The following is a 15,019-nucleotide window of genomic DNA, read 5'->3' as shown; positions in this document are numbered from 1 at the left end:
TTCAGTTTAAGTGCTGCTCCCCTTGTTGGCGGGGTGCTGGCAGGCACGGTCCAGCCAAATTGGATTGGATTGGATTTGTTTATTGTCACGTGTACCGAGGTATAGTGAAAAGTATAACGCTGTCCCCTCCCCTGCCAGCGATGTAACATGTCTCCTGATGTTGAACATCAGGAACATCATTCCCATACATTATAGAGTCAGAGAGTCATAGATATTTACAGCGTGGAAACAGGCCCTTCGGCCCAGCTTGTCCATGCTACCCAATTTCTATCACTTGCCTGCATTTGGCCCATATCCCTCTATACCCACCCCGCCCATGTAACTGTCTAACTGCTTTTTAAAGGACAAAATTGTACCCGCATCTACCACTGTCTCTGACAGCCTGTTCCAGATGCTCACCACACTGTGTGAAGAAATTTCCACTCTGGTCTCTTTTGTATCTCTCTCCTCTCACCTTAAACCTATGCCCTCTAGTTCTAGGTTCATTGACCTTTGGGAAAAGATGTTGACTACCTTATTGAGGCTCCTCATTATTTTATAGACCTCTATAAGATCACCCCTAAGCCTACTACGTTCCAGGGGAAAAAGTCCCAGCCTATCCAGCCTCTCCTTATAACTCAGACCACCAAGTCCTGGTAGCAAAGAACAACAAAGAACAAAGAAAAATACAACACAGGAACAGGCCCCTTGGCCCTCCAAGTCTGGGTCGACCATGCTGCCTGTCCAACCTAAAACATTCTACACTTCTGGGTCCGTATCCCTCTATTCCCATCCTATTCATGTATTTGTCAAGACGCTCCTTAAACGTCACTATCATACCTGCTTCCACCACCTCCTGCAGCAGTGAGTTCCAGGCACCTTACTACCCTCTGTGTAAAAAACACATCTCCTCTAAACTTTGCCCCTCGCACATTAAACCTATGCCCCTTAGTAATTGACTCTTCCACCCTGGGAAAGAGCATCTGACTATCCACTCTGTCCATGCCCCTCATAATTTTGTGACTTCTATCAGGTGACCTCTCACCTCCGTCGTTCCGGTGAGAACAAACCGAGTTTTATCCAACTTTCCTCATAGCTCATGCCCTCCATACCAGGCAACATACTGGTAAACCACTTCTGTACCCTCCCCAAAGCTTCCACAGCCTTCTGGAATTGAACACTATATTCCAAGTGTGGCTCAACTAAGGTTCTATACAACTGCAGCATGACTTGCCATTTTTTATACTCACTGCCCCGGCCAATGAAGGCAAGCATGTTGTATGCCTTCTTGACTACCTTCTCCACCTGTGTTGCCACTTTCAGTGACCTGTGCATCTGTACACCCAGATCCATCTGTCTGTCAATACTCTTTAAGGTTCTGCCATTTACTGTATATTTCCCACCTGTATTAAACCTTCCAAAATGCATTACCTCACATTTGTCTGGATTAAACTCCATCTGCTACATCTCCGCCCAAGTCTCCAACCAATGTACTGCTGTATCCTCTGACAGTCCTCATCGCTATCCATAATTCCACCAACCTTTGTGTCGTCTGCAAATTTACTAATCAGACCAGCTACATTTTCCTCCAAATTATTTATATACTACGGACAGCAAAGGTCCCAGCACTGATTCCTGTAGAACACCACTAGACACAGTCCTCCATTCAGAAAAGCACCTTTCCGCTACTACCCTCGGTCAAACCATGCTGCCTCTTACTAATATGTCCACTTACTTAGAACATAAAACATACAGTGCAGAAGGAGGCCATTCGGCCCATCGAGTCTGCACTGACCCAATTACTTCCACCCTATCCCCATAACCCAATAACCCCTCCTAACCTTTTTGGACACCAAGGACAATTTATCATGGCTAATCCAAATCTTTGATCTGTGGAGAAGCCCAAAACAATGAGCCCCAAGAACCGCCCCAGTGATCGAAATACTGTCCCATTATTGGGGAATTCAAATCAATCGATTGGGAAGAGACCCAATCGATTGCGAGAGTATAGAGGGTCCGCCCAGGTGGGCGCAAGACCCTGAGAGGAGTATAAGACAGAGACCGCGACCCCAGCTCTCTCTCTCTGTCAGCCTCTCCTTGACCAGCTAGCCCTCCCAGCAGAACACCGTTGCAGCAGAAGAACCTTGTGCAGGAGAGGTCTGGACAGAAGCCGCCAGCAAGTAAGTCACAACGCACGCTACGGGAATAAACACTCCTGACCCCTTTAGACCATAACCACTGGAAGCCTGCGGACCCTGGACAAAGCTAGAAGCCGTTATTCCCTGATCCGGCAGTCCCCTTATCCAGATAAGTATTTGGCCTAGTAATGGTAGGATTAGCCCAGTGTTATAGTTTATATGCATGATTAGTAGATTACTGTAATATAATAAACATGTCTTGTTTGAACTTACTAATTGGTGTATGGTTTTATTGCTTTAAACTTGACCTTGAAACTTGTGGCGGTACCTTAACGATACCTGGCGACTCCAAAGCTAACGAATGAAACAGAGCCAAATTGAGTGTTAAGCACACTCACCCAGAACGAGCAACACTCCTAACCTTTTTGGACACTAAGGACAATTTATCATGGCTAATCCAAATCTTTGAGCTTTGGGAGGAAACCGGTGCACCCGGAGAAAACCCACGCAGACACGAGGAGAACATGCAGACTCCACACAGACAGTGACCCAGTGGGGAATCAAACCTGGGACCCTGGAGCTGTGACGCCAGAGTGCTAGTCACTTATGCTACCCTGCTGCCACTTGCTTGAAAATGGGAGTAAATCTGTCCCAAAGAATCCTCTCCAATAATTCCCTCCCACTTACGGAAGGCTCACTGGTTTATAATTTCCTGGATTATCCTTGCTACCCTTCTTAAACAAAGGATTAACAGAATCTATTCTCCAGTCCTCTGGGACCTTACCTGTAGCCAGTGAGGATACAAAGATTTATGTCAAGGTCCCAGAATTTCCTCCCTTACCTCCCTCAGTATTCTGGGGTTGATCCCATCAGGCCCTGGGGCCCTATCTACCTGAATGTTTTGCAAGACGCCCAACACCTCCTTTTTGATCTCAATGTGACCCAGACTATCTACACCCCTTCCCCATACTAATCATCCACCAAGTCCTTCAGTTTGGTGAATACTGATGCAAAGTACTCATTTCGCACCTCACCCATTTTCTCTGGCTCCACACATAGATTCCCTCCCCTGCCCTTGAGTGGCCAACCTTATCCCTGGCTACCCTCTTGCTCTTCATATATGAATAAAAAGCCTTGGGATTTTTCTTAATTCCATTTGCCAATGACTTTTCGTGACCCCTTTTAGCCCTCCTGACTCCTTGCTTAAGCTCCTTCCTACTTTCCTTATATTCCTCATGGGGTTCGTCTGCTCCCAGACTTCTCGCCCTTACAAATGCTTCCTTTTCCTTTGGACTAGGCTCACAATATCCCTTGTTATCCAAGGTTCACAAAACTTGCCATACTTATCCTTCTTCCTCACAGGAACATGCCGGTCCTGAATTCCTATCATCTGACATTTGAAAGCCTCCCACATGCCAGATATTGATTTAACCTCAACATCCGCCGTCCAATCTAGATTCTTCAGTTCTTGCCTAATATTGTTATAATTAGCCTTCCCCCAATTTAGCACTTTCATCTGAAGACTACTCTTTTCTTTATCCAACAATACCTTAAAACTTACTGAATTATGGTCATTGATCCCAAAATGCTATCCTATTAAAACTTCAATCACCTGGATGGGCTCATTCCCCAATACCAGATCCAGTACAGACCCTTCCCCAGTTTGAATATCTACATATTGTTTCAAGAAGCCCTCCTGAATGGTCCTTACAAACTCTGCCCCATCCTAGCACTAATTGAGTCCCAGTCAATATAGTGGAAGTTAAAACACCCACCACAACAACCCTGTTGCTTTTACACCTTTCCAAAATTTGCCAACATATCTGCTCCTCTATGTCCCGCTGGCTGTTGGAAGGCCTGTAGTAAACACCCAACAATGTGACTACACCCTTCCTATTCCTGAGCTCTACGCACATTGTCTTGCTGCATGAGCCCTCTGAGGTGTCCTCCCGCAGTACAGCTGTGATATTCTCCTTAACCATTAGTGAAACTCACCCATTCATTTTGCATCACTGTCTATCCTGTCTAAAGCATCTAAATCCTGGAACATTTAGTTGCCAATCCTGTCCTTCCTGCAACCAAATCTCTGTAATGGCAACAACATCATAGTTTCACGTTCTGAGCCAAGCTCTAAGTTCATCTGCCTTACCTATTATACTTCTCGCATTAAAACAAATGCACTTCAGACCAACAGTCCCATTGTGTTCAGCAACATCTCCCTGACTGCTCTTTCTCTGAGTCTTACTGACCCTATTCTCTCATCCACCCTCAGTTATTTCACCTTCTGACCTATTGCTCCGGTTCCCACCCTCTGCCACACTAGTTTAAACCCTCCCGTGTGACACTAGCAAACCTCGCGGCCAGGATATTTATGCCTCTTCAGTTTAGATGCATACATAGATACATAAAAGATAGGAGCAGGAGGAGGCCTTTTGGCCCTTCGAGCCTGCTCCACCATTCATCACGATCATGGCTGATCATCCAACTCAATAGGCTAATCTTGTTTCTCCCCATAGCCTTTGATCCCATTCTCCCCAAATGCTATATCTAGCCACCTCTTGAATATATTCAATGTTTTAGCATCAACTATTTCCTATGGTAATGAATTTCACAGGCTCACCACTTTTTGGATGAAGAAATGTCTCCTTATATCTGTCTGAAATGGTTTACCCATAATCCTCAGACTGTGACCCTTGGTTCTGGACACACCCATCATTGGTAACATCTTCCCTGCATCTACCCTGTCTAGCCCTGTTAGAATTTTCTTAGTCTTTATGAGATCCCCCCTCACCTCATTCTTCTGAACTCCAGCGAGAACAAACCTAACCTAGTCAATCTCTCCTCATATGACAGTCCCGCCAAATCTGGAATCAGTCTGGTAAGCCTTTGCTGCACTCCCTCGAGAGAAAGAACATCCTTCCTCAGAAATGGAGACCAAAACTGCACACTATATTCTAGGTGTGGACTCACCAAGGCCCTGTATAATTGCAGCAACCCATCCCTGCTTCTGTACTCAAAACCTCTTGCAATGAAGGCCAACATACCATTAGCCTCTTTACCGCCTGCTGCACCTGCATGCTTACCTTCAGCGAATGGTGCACAAGGACATCCAGGTCCCGCTGCACACTCCCCCCTCCCAATTTACAACCATTCAGGTAGTAATCTGCCTTCCTGTTTTTGCTTCCAAAGTGAATAACCTCATACTTATCCAAATTATACTGCACCCGCCATTGATTTCCCCACTCGCCCAACCTGTCCGGATCATGCTGTAGGATCCCTGCATCCTCGTCACAGTTCACCTTCCCACCCAACTTGGTATCATCTGCAAACTTTGAGATGTTACAATTTGTTCCCTCATTCAAATCATTATTATATATTGTGAATAGATGGGGTCCCAGCACCGATCCCTGTGGTACCCCACTAGTTACTGCCTGCCAATTTGAAAAGGATCCATTAATACCTACTCTTTGTTTCCTCTCTGCCAACCAGTTTTCTATCTACCTCAATACACTTCCCCAATCCCATGCGCTTTAATTTTGCACAATAATCTCTTGTGCGGGACTTTGTCAAACATATGCGGGACTTTGTCAAATGCCTTCTGCAACCCGTTTCTTGTACAGGTCCCACTTGCCCCAGAAGAGATCCCAATGGTCTAGATATCTGAAACCCTCCCTCCAACACCAGCCATTTAGCCATGTGTTTAGCTGTACGATCTTCCTATTTCTAGCCTCACTAGCACTTGGCACAGGGAGTAATCCTGAGATTATAACCCTAGAGGTCCTGTTTTTTAACTTTCTACCTAAGTCTCTGAACTCCTGTCATAGAACCTCATCACTTTTCCTGCCTATGCCGTTAGTCCCAATGACCACGACTTCTGGCTTTTCACCCTACCCTTTCAGAATGCCACTGCTCTAGCTGCTGCTGCTGTTTTTCTCTAATAGCCACCTCCCCCAATAGTATCAAATCGGGAGACGTGTGAGAGAGGGGAACAGTCACAGGGGATTCCTGCACTGACTGCCTGGCCCTTCTAGCAGTCACAATCCTATCTTCCTGCACCTTGGGAGTAACCATGTCTCTAAAGTTTCTGTCTATGATGCTTTCTGCCACCTGCATGCTCTTAAGTACATCCAGCTGCTGCTCCAACTGATCCATGTGGTCTGTGATGAGCTGCAATTGGGTGCACTTCCTGCAGATGTAGTTCTCCGGAATGCTGGAAGCTTCACAGATCTCCCACATCTCATAAGTGAAGCATTTTACCCCTCCAACTGCCATTTCTAAAAATAATCAATAAGTTAATTTAAAAATAAATACTTATTAAATTAAAATAAGTTACAGTTAACTCTATGCTTCCTAGCAGTAGATGACTGCTAGAAATGTAAAATGCTAAATACAGTAATCTCCAGCCTCTGGTTGAGATACCTCTCTACTTATAATTAATTACATTTAATTAATTTAACAATGTTTTATTTTCAAATTGAGTGCAGATTCCCTACCAGTCACAGTTTTCCTGTGATGTCCCTTTTTCAATTTTTTTTCACCTGAGGTCAGTTGCTCTGTTTACCAACCAGCTGGAACACCACACCCTGACTCTGCTCCCAGTCAGCTGCACTCTTTGTAAACTCCCGACTACCCTCACGTTCTTTGAGGAACTGATGGAAATGAAAGGCGCACCTCACTCCCTCCTCACTAAACCCCCCTCAGTTACCAAATTCCCACTTTAGCACTCCAATGCAGCCCAAAATCACAACTCCTATTATCAGGCCGCTACGCCTGAATCCTGAATTCCCGCCACCCAGCCTCTGAATTCCAGATTAGCGAGAGGAAATTCAAAGAGGGTTTTTACCCCTAATCCCAACCTAACTGAAAATGTGTTTGTGTGTGAGTGTGGACACTGTGATGAATGTAAGAAATTGTTATATTTTATATTTGTTGCAGTGATGTTATTAACATAAGAACTAGGAGCAGGAGTAGGCCATCTGGCCCCTCGAGCCTGCTCCACCATTCAAGGAGATCATGGCTGATCTTTTATGGACTCGGCTCCACTTTCCGGCCCGAGCACCATAACCCTTAATCCCTTTATTCTTCAAAAACTATCTATCTTTACCTTAAAAACATTTAATGAGGGAGCCTCAACTGCTAACAGATGGGTTTAAGATGCATACAGAAATTTGGCTCTGTAGACTGTGATTAAGATGTCGTGAAAATAAGGAAATCCTTGATTCTCCTGATATATTTATCAGCATTTACTTGTTTACAGATAGGTCGCCTTTCAAATATTGTTATGGTTTGGAGATCTCGGAGTCTAGATAATTTAATTTATGCTTTGGGTACAGATGATGTAATTAAGGGGAGAAGCCAGGTCTGCCTGTCATTGCAGTTTGCCATAGCATTTTGGTCTGGCAAGAGTGTCTTTCAGTGAACTCCTGAAAGATTCTCTCCAAGGTCTCTACACAGAGAAAAGCAAGTAAATGCCTGATTGTTAACTTTATTCATAAGTGGTATTTGAACTATATTGGTTTATTTAATTGTAATATTTCATGGCAGATTTAGGAGGTAAGTTTGAGGTCCTTCTTTGATCAAAGAACTGTTAACTGTAAAGCTATTTATTTGTTGTTAATGTGGTCAATTCTGTGTTTAAATTAAAGTTTGTTTTAAATAAGTTTCCTATTGTCAGTGTTATCATTCTTGTGGTGCAATGAACATTCCTCACAGACTTACAAATTGCAAACAGTTGGGTTCTCATCTGGGATCCTAACAACGCTGAGCAAAAGTAGAAGCAGACTCATCTGTGATGCCCCAAAGGGTGGAATAGTCTACTGACGTTTATTGCACATACTTATTTATCAATAATAGTCCAAAAGGCTTCCGGTGGTGGCCATGGAGGAGTAGGTCCCACATTTGATAGCTCCCGCCTGTAACGGACATTTGGACCTTTTTCCCCCGTTTTTGTTTCAGATTTTATGGGATAAATCAGTGAAGAGTGAGACAGGAAGGAGAAAGCCCCCTCTAGTGTATGGAGAATTGGACCAGAAGTGGCCGTGTGAGAAGACAAAGTCCTATAAGGAAGACGCAAGCAGAGCTGGTAACATGGGACAGCATGGCGGAGAGCAAGGGCCGTGGGGAGACGGCACAGTGATCGACGGAACAGTTGGTGAAGTTTTTCGAGGATTGCTTCGCCAAGCTGAAGAAATACATGCTGGACCCAATTAAGGCTTCAATTGATCAAATGGTTCAGAGTCAGGAAACCAATGGGAGAACGATCCAGGAGGTCGAACAAAAGTTGTCTGAGCACGAGGAGTATATAACCGTGCTGGAAAGCAAGGTGGGGATGATGAACGACCACCAGAAAAGAATGCAGAAGAAGCTGGAGGACCTGGAGAACAGGTCCACGAGGCAGAATCTCAGAATTGCTGGCCTCCCTGAAGGCAGTGAGGGATCGAATGCGAAGGCCTATGTGACAGACATGTTGGAGAAGTTGATGGGGTGTTCCCTCGGACCCTGGAATTGGACAGAGTGCACAAAGCCCTCGCGAGGAAGCCCAGCGTGAACGAGCTGCCGAGGGCCACGGTAGTACATTTTCACCGTTTCATGGACAAGGAACACGTTTTGCAGTGGGCCAAGAAAGAACAGAGCAGCAAGTGGGAGAACTGTGAGTTGCGCATCTATCAGGACCTGGGAGAGGATTTGGCCAAGAGGCGAGGTGGGTTCAATAGAGCAAAAACGACCCTTTTTAAGAAGGTGGTGAATTTTGGGATGCTGTACCCATCCCATCTGTGGGTCACACATGAGGAACAGTGACAGCCCGAGTGGGGACTTGAGGAAGCAGAGGGCGCGAGCTCGAGGCTGGCCTAAAAGGGGTGATGGCTAGACAGCAGGGTGGGGGTTGGAAGCCCCCCTGTCCAGGCTGATCACATGGAACGTGAGAGGACTGAATGGGCCGGTCTAGAGGGCTCGCGTGTTCGCGCATTTGAGGGAACTGAAGGCGGACGTGGCAATGCTACAAGAGGTATACCTAAAGGTTACAGATCAGACTAGATTGAGGAAGAGGTGGGTTAGCCAAGTGTTCCACCCAGGACTGGACTCAAAGACCAGGGGGGTAGCGATCTTGATCAGCAAACGAGTGGCATTCGAGGCAGGGAGAATTGTGTCAGACGGGGGGGGGGGGGGGGGGGGGGGGGGGGGGGGGGGGTAGGTATATAATGGTGAGTGGGAATCTGGAAGGCGTGGGAGTAGTACTTGTGAACATATATGCTCCGAATTGGGACAACGTGGAATTTATGAGGCGGGGTGTTAGGTAAGATCCCAGACTTAGAGTCACATAACCTGATCATGGGAGGGGACTTCAACACAAGTCATTGATCCGGAATTGGACCGGTCAAAATCCAGGATCGGGAGGAGGCCGGCTGCGGCAAAGAAATTGAAGGGTTTTATGGAACAGATGGGGGGAGTAGACACATGGAGGTTTGCACGGCTGAGGACGAAGGAGTTTTCCTTTTTTTCACGTCCACAAGGTATACTCTCGCATCGACTATTTTTGTTCTGAGCAGGGCGCTAATACCGAAGGTGGTGGATACTGAGTACTCGGCAGTTACACTGTCGGATCATGCCCCGCACTAGGTGGATCTACGGGTTAGTGTGGAGAGGGGGCAACGCCCGCTGTGGAGACTGGATGTGGGGTTGCTAGCGGACGAAGCGATCTGTGGGCGGGTTAACAAGTCCATCCAGAACTACCTGGAAACAAATGATACGGGGGAGGTGAGAAAAGGTGGAGCGGGCTGAGAGGGATAGATTAGTGGAGGAGATACTCCAGGTGGACAAGAGATACTCCGAGGGCCTGGACGCAGGGCTACTGAGGGAGCAGCGGAGGTTACAGCTGGGGTTTGGGCTGTTGACCACAGGGAAAGCAGTGGAACAGTTGAGGAAGGCGCGATCTATGAGCACGGGGAAAAGACAAGCAGAATATTGCCGCACCAGCTCAGGAAAAGAAAGGCGGCCAGAGAGATAGGTAAAGTAAAGAGTAGAGATGGTAATACTGTCCTGGACCCAGCGGGTGTGAACAGGGTGTTTAAGTACTTTTATGGTAAATTATATGAATCGGAACCCCCAGCTGGGGTGGAGGGGCTGAGGCAATTTCTGGATCAGTTCAGGTTCCCATGGTTGGAGGAGGATCTGGTGGAGGGGTTGGGAGCCCCAGTTGAGATTGAGGAAATAATCAAGGGGCTGGAGGGCATGCAGTCGGGCAAGGCCCCGGGGCCTGACGGCTACCCGGTGGAATTCTATAAGAAGTTTTCAGGGATATTGAGCCCACTGCTGGTGAGGACATTTAACAAAGCAAGAGAGAAGGGCGTCCTCTCCCCAACAATATCACAGGCATCGATTTCATTGATCCTGAAACGGGAGAAGAATCCGGAGCAATGCGGGTCATACAGGCCGATTTCTCGACTGAATGTGGATGCCAAACTGCTGGCTAAGATACTGGCCACATGAATAGAGGACTGTATCCCGGGGGTGATAGGGGAAGACCAGACGGGATTTGTTAAGGGCAGGCAACTCAAGGCCAATGTTCGAAGGCTGCTAAATGTTATTATGATGCCCTCAGAAGGAGAGGAGGCGGAGGTGGTGGTAGCGATGGATGTGGAGAAGGCTTTTGATTGGGTGGAGTGGAATTACCTGTGGGAGGCGCTGGGAAGGTTTGGGTTTGGTGAGGGCTTTATTGACTGGGTGCGGTTGCTCTATCAGGCACCAGTAGCGAGTGTGCGTACGAACCGGCTGAGGTCGGGGTATTTTAAACTACACCAAGGGGTGAGGTAAGGGTGCCCCCTCTCCCTATTACTGTTTGCTCTGGCCATAGAGCCATTGGCCATGGCATTAAGAGCCTCTACGAACTGGAAAAGGCTGGTTCGGGGGGGGGGGTGGAGCACCAGGTCCCGCTCTACGCAGATGACCTGCTCTTGTACATTGCGGAACCCGTTGGAGGGGTTGGGGGAAGTAATGCAAGTCTTGAAGGAATTTGGCAATTTTTCGGGGTATAAATTGAACATGGGGAAAAGTGAGATGTTTGCGATCCAGGCAAGAGGGCAGGAGAAAAGTCTGGGAGAGCTGCCGCTTAGAATGGTAGGGAGGAGCTTTCGCTATCTGGGAACCCAGGTGGCCCGGAAATGGTAGGTACTACACAAGTTAAACCTCTCCCGGTAGAACAAATGGAAGGGGGCTTTAAGAGATGGGACATGCTCCTGCTGTCACTGGCGGGGAGGGTACAGACCGTGAAAATGACGGTCCTCCCCAGATTTCTCTTTGTCTTTCAGTGCCTCCCCATCTTCATCCCAAAGGCCTTTTTCAAGCAGGTGAATAAGGTTATTTGGGGCTTTGTGCGGGCGGGTAAAACCCCGCAAGTGAAGAAAGTGTTGCTGGAGCGCGGTCGGTGGGTGGGGGTGGTGGTGGGGAGGGTGGGGGGGGGGGGGGGGGGGGGGGGGGGGGTTGGCGCTGTCGAACTTCTGCAAGTACTACTGGATGGCTAATATAGCCATGATTAGGAAGTGGGTAGTAGGGGAGGGGTCGGCATGGGAGCAGATGGAGGCTGCGTCATGTAAAGACACCAGTCTTGGAACGTTGGTAACGGCACTTCTGCCATTCTTGCCGGCCCGATACTCCACAAGTCCGGTGGTAGTGGCGGCTCTGATGATCTGGGGGCAATGGAGGAGATATAAGAGAGTGGAGGGAGCATCGATTTGGACCCCGATTTATAATAACCAAAGGTTTGTACTGGGTAGGCTAGATGGTGGGTTCCGGAGTTGGCAGAGGGCAGGAATTAGAAGGATGGGGGATCTATTTATAGATGGGAGCTTTCCCAGCTTGAAAGCTTTGGAGGATAAATTTAAATTGCCAGCAGGGAATGGTTTTAGGTATTTGCAGGTGCGAGACCTCCTGAGAAAACAGATGTTGGCTTTTCCGCTGCTGCCGCCACGGGGGATACAGGATAGAGTAGTTTCCAGTGCCTGGGTGGGAGAGTGGGAGAGGGGAAGGTATCGGATATTTACCAGGAGTTTTTGGCGGCGGAGGGAACTCTGGTGGAGGAGCTTAAGGGCAAGTGGGAGGACGAGCTAGGAGGAGAAAGTTATGGCTGGATGCCCTAAGCAGGGTTAATACCTCCTCATCATGCGCCAGGCTTAGCCTGATACAATTTAAGGTAGTCCACCGGGCACACATGACAGGGGCTAGGATGAGTAAGTTCTTTGGGGTTGAGGATATGTGTGCGAGGTGCGCAGGAAGCCCAGCAAATCATGTCCACATGTTTTGGGCATGCCCGAAGCTTAGAGGGTTTTGGCAGGATTTTGCTAAGGCAAAGTCCATGGTACTAAAAACATGGGTGGTGCCGTGTCCGGAGGTAGCGATTTTTGGAGTGTCGGAAGGTCCGGGAGTTCAGGGAGCGAAAGAGGCCGACGTCTTGGCCTTTGCCTCCCTGGTAGCCCAGAGACAGATCTTATTAATGTGGCGGGAGTCGAAGCCCCTGAGTGTAGAGACCTGGGTTAGTGACATGGCTGGGTTTCTCAGTCTCGAGAAAATAAAGTTTGCCTTAAGAAGGTCAATGTTAGGGTCCTCCCAGAGTTGGCAGCCATTCGTCGACTTTTCTGGGAAAATTAAAATGTCAGCAGATGCAGTATTCTAAGGGGTGGAGGTGGTGGGAGGGGGGGTGGGGTGGGGGATTGTTGTTGTATGGTTGAGGTGGGTGAAGATTGGGCTGGGGGAGCAAATGTTTACATTATCATGTTGATGTCATTGTTTATGTTACTGTTATAAAAATTTTCAAATACCTTAATAAAATATTATTTAAAAAAAATAATAGTCCAAAAAATCTGGAGAACAACTGGCACTCACAGACTGAATACGAACGATATAAAATTCATTGCAAAAGTGAAATTTGTGTCTGTGGTACACTGGTGCTGGAGATTATTTAAAGATGCCTTTCCCACCACTTAATTCTGAATTACTGCATTTGCACGTGTCACAGTTACGCTTCTGTGCAGCAAACATTAGCACAAACAAAATATTGTGCACGTAGCATTTATTCAAATCTTTACATCCATGTTACCTTATTTCAGAAAGTGGATTGCATTAACAGACAGCTCCATTCATCTGTTCCCGTGTCGCCTTCATTCACTCGTTGGAGAGTATATGCAAGCGACATGGGAAAAGAGATCAATTTTCTTTTTCCTTCCCCAGATGATCAATTCAAGACTAGAAAATACACAGACCAATCGTTTGCATTCCAATATGCTTTCAGAATGATAGACGAAATGGTGGCTTAGCTTCTAATTGAGTAACATCAGAAATGGTTATACTTTGTGTCTGTTCTATGTGAATTCGCTTGTTAAAAAATGAAAGACGATGACTATTTGTGAAATTAATCCCAAATGCCTCGCCAGTTAACAGTTCATAATTTCCATTTAACAGAAATAGCCTGGTGTGTTGGCTTCTATTAGCGTGAGACCCTATCTGCTTACCAATGCATACAATTTGAAAAATGCCAAAGCCAATCCAGTTTGAAAAAGCAATCCATGACATTGCTGAAGAAGTAGTTGAATATTCAATCTTTTTATAACCATCGCAGAAAATGTGCTAATAGCTTATTTCTATAGCCTTTGAACTTTTGCGGGCAAGAAAGGAAGAGTGAGTAGTACAATGATGTGCAAGTGTCTGATTGCAGATGATAGACGCAAATTGCTTTGTCTTTGATCATTCCTGCTGTCTGTGCCAATCTTCAAATATAGAGACGTGGTTCAGTATGCTATTTTGGACAGTCATTGGTTAGTTGATTGGTCAATAGTCTCATTCTCTAACACCTTTCTACAATGAAACATTCTGTACACAATAGGTCTCAGCTTTAACCAGCAACATAGACCAAAAAAGTGCACTTCCTTGATGGTATGAAGCTAAATTCAGTGGATGTCCAAAAATACCTGAGGTTCAGGTGCATAGATCATTAAAATGCCACAAACAAGTGTAGAAAATAATCAAGAAAGCTAATGAAATGCTGGTCTTTATATCTAGATGACTGGAGTGTAAGGCTGCAGAAGTTATGCTGACACTTGACAAAACCTTAGTTAGGCCCCACTTGGAGTACTATGAGCACATCTGGGCACCACACCTGGGAAAGGTATTTTGGCCTTGGAGGGAATGCAACATACATTTACGAGAATGATACCTGGACTTCAGGGGTTTAGTTATGAGGAGAGATTACACAAATTAGGCCCGTTTTCTCCAGAATTGAGAAGGTTAAGGGGTAATCTGATCAAAGTCTTGAAGATATTAACAGGAGAAGACAGGGTAGATAAAGATAAATTGTTTCCACTGGTTGGAGATTCTGGAACTAGGGGCCATATCCTAGAAATTAGGGCCAAACCATACAGGAGAGATGTTGGGAAGCATTTCTACACACACAGGATGTAGAGGTTTGGAATTCTCTTCCACAAACGCCAATTGACGCTAGATCAGTGGTTAATTTTAAATCTGAGATAGATACATTTTTGTTAAGCAAAGGTATTAAGGGATATGGGCCGGAGGCAGGTAGATAGAATTAGGCCACAGATCAGCCATTGAATGGCGGAGCAGGCTCAAGGGGCTGAATGACCTACTCCTGTACCTATACCTCTAGAACATCTGATATATTGCCTGTTGTTCTTGATTGATGGTTAATGTTGCTAATTGATAGTTAATTTTATACTGTATATTGTGTCAGGGACCATTGATTCAAAGGAGGATGAAATGTTGTGTACTCATAATGTTTTCAGTGTTTCCTCACAAGCAGCGTTGTAGCTGAACAGAGGCCCTTCAAGAGAATGATTGCGTGAAATCATCAGAGACTACATTAGCGGTCGTTTATGCGGGCTACAACCTCGTTTTAC

The sequence above is a fragment of the Scyliorhinus canicula genome, chromosome 3 (genome assembly GCF_902713615.1).
Source record: "Scyliorhinus canicula chromosome 3, sScyCan1.1, whole genome shotgun sequence".
NCBI classification, from domain to species: Eukaryota; Metazoa; Chordata; class Chondrichthyes; order Carcharhiniformes; family Scyliorhinidae; genus Scyliorhinus; species Scyliorhinus canicula.
The sequence above is the reverse complement of the archived record's forward strand: the minus strand, read 5'-3'. Positions refer to the sequence as shown.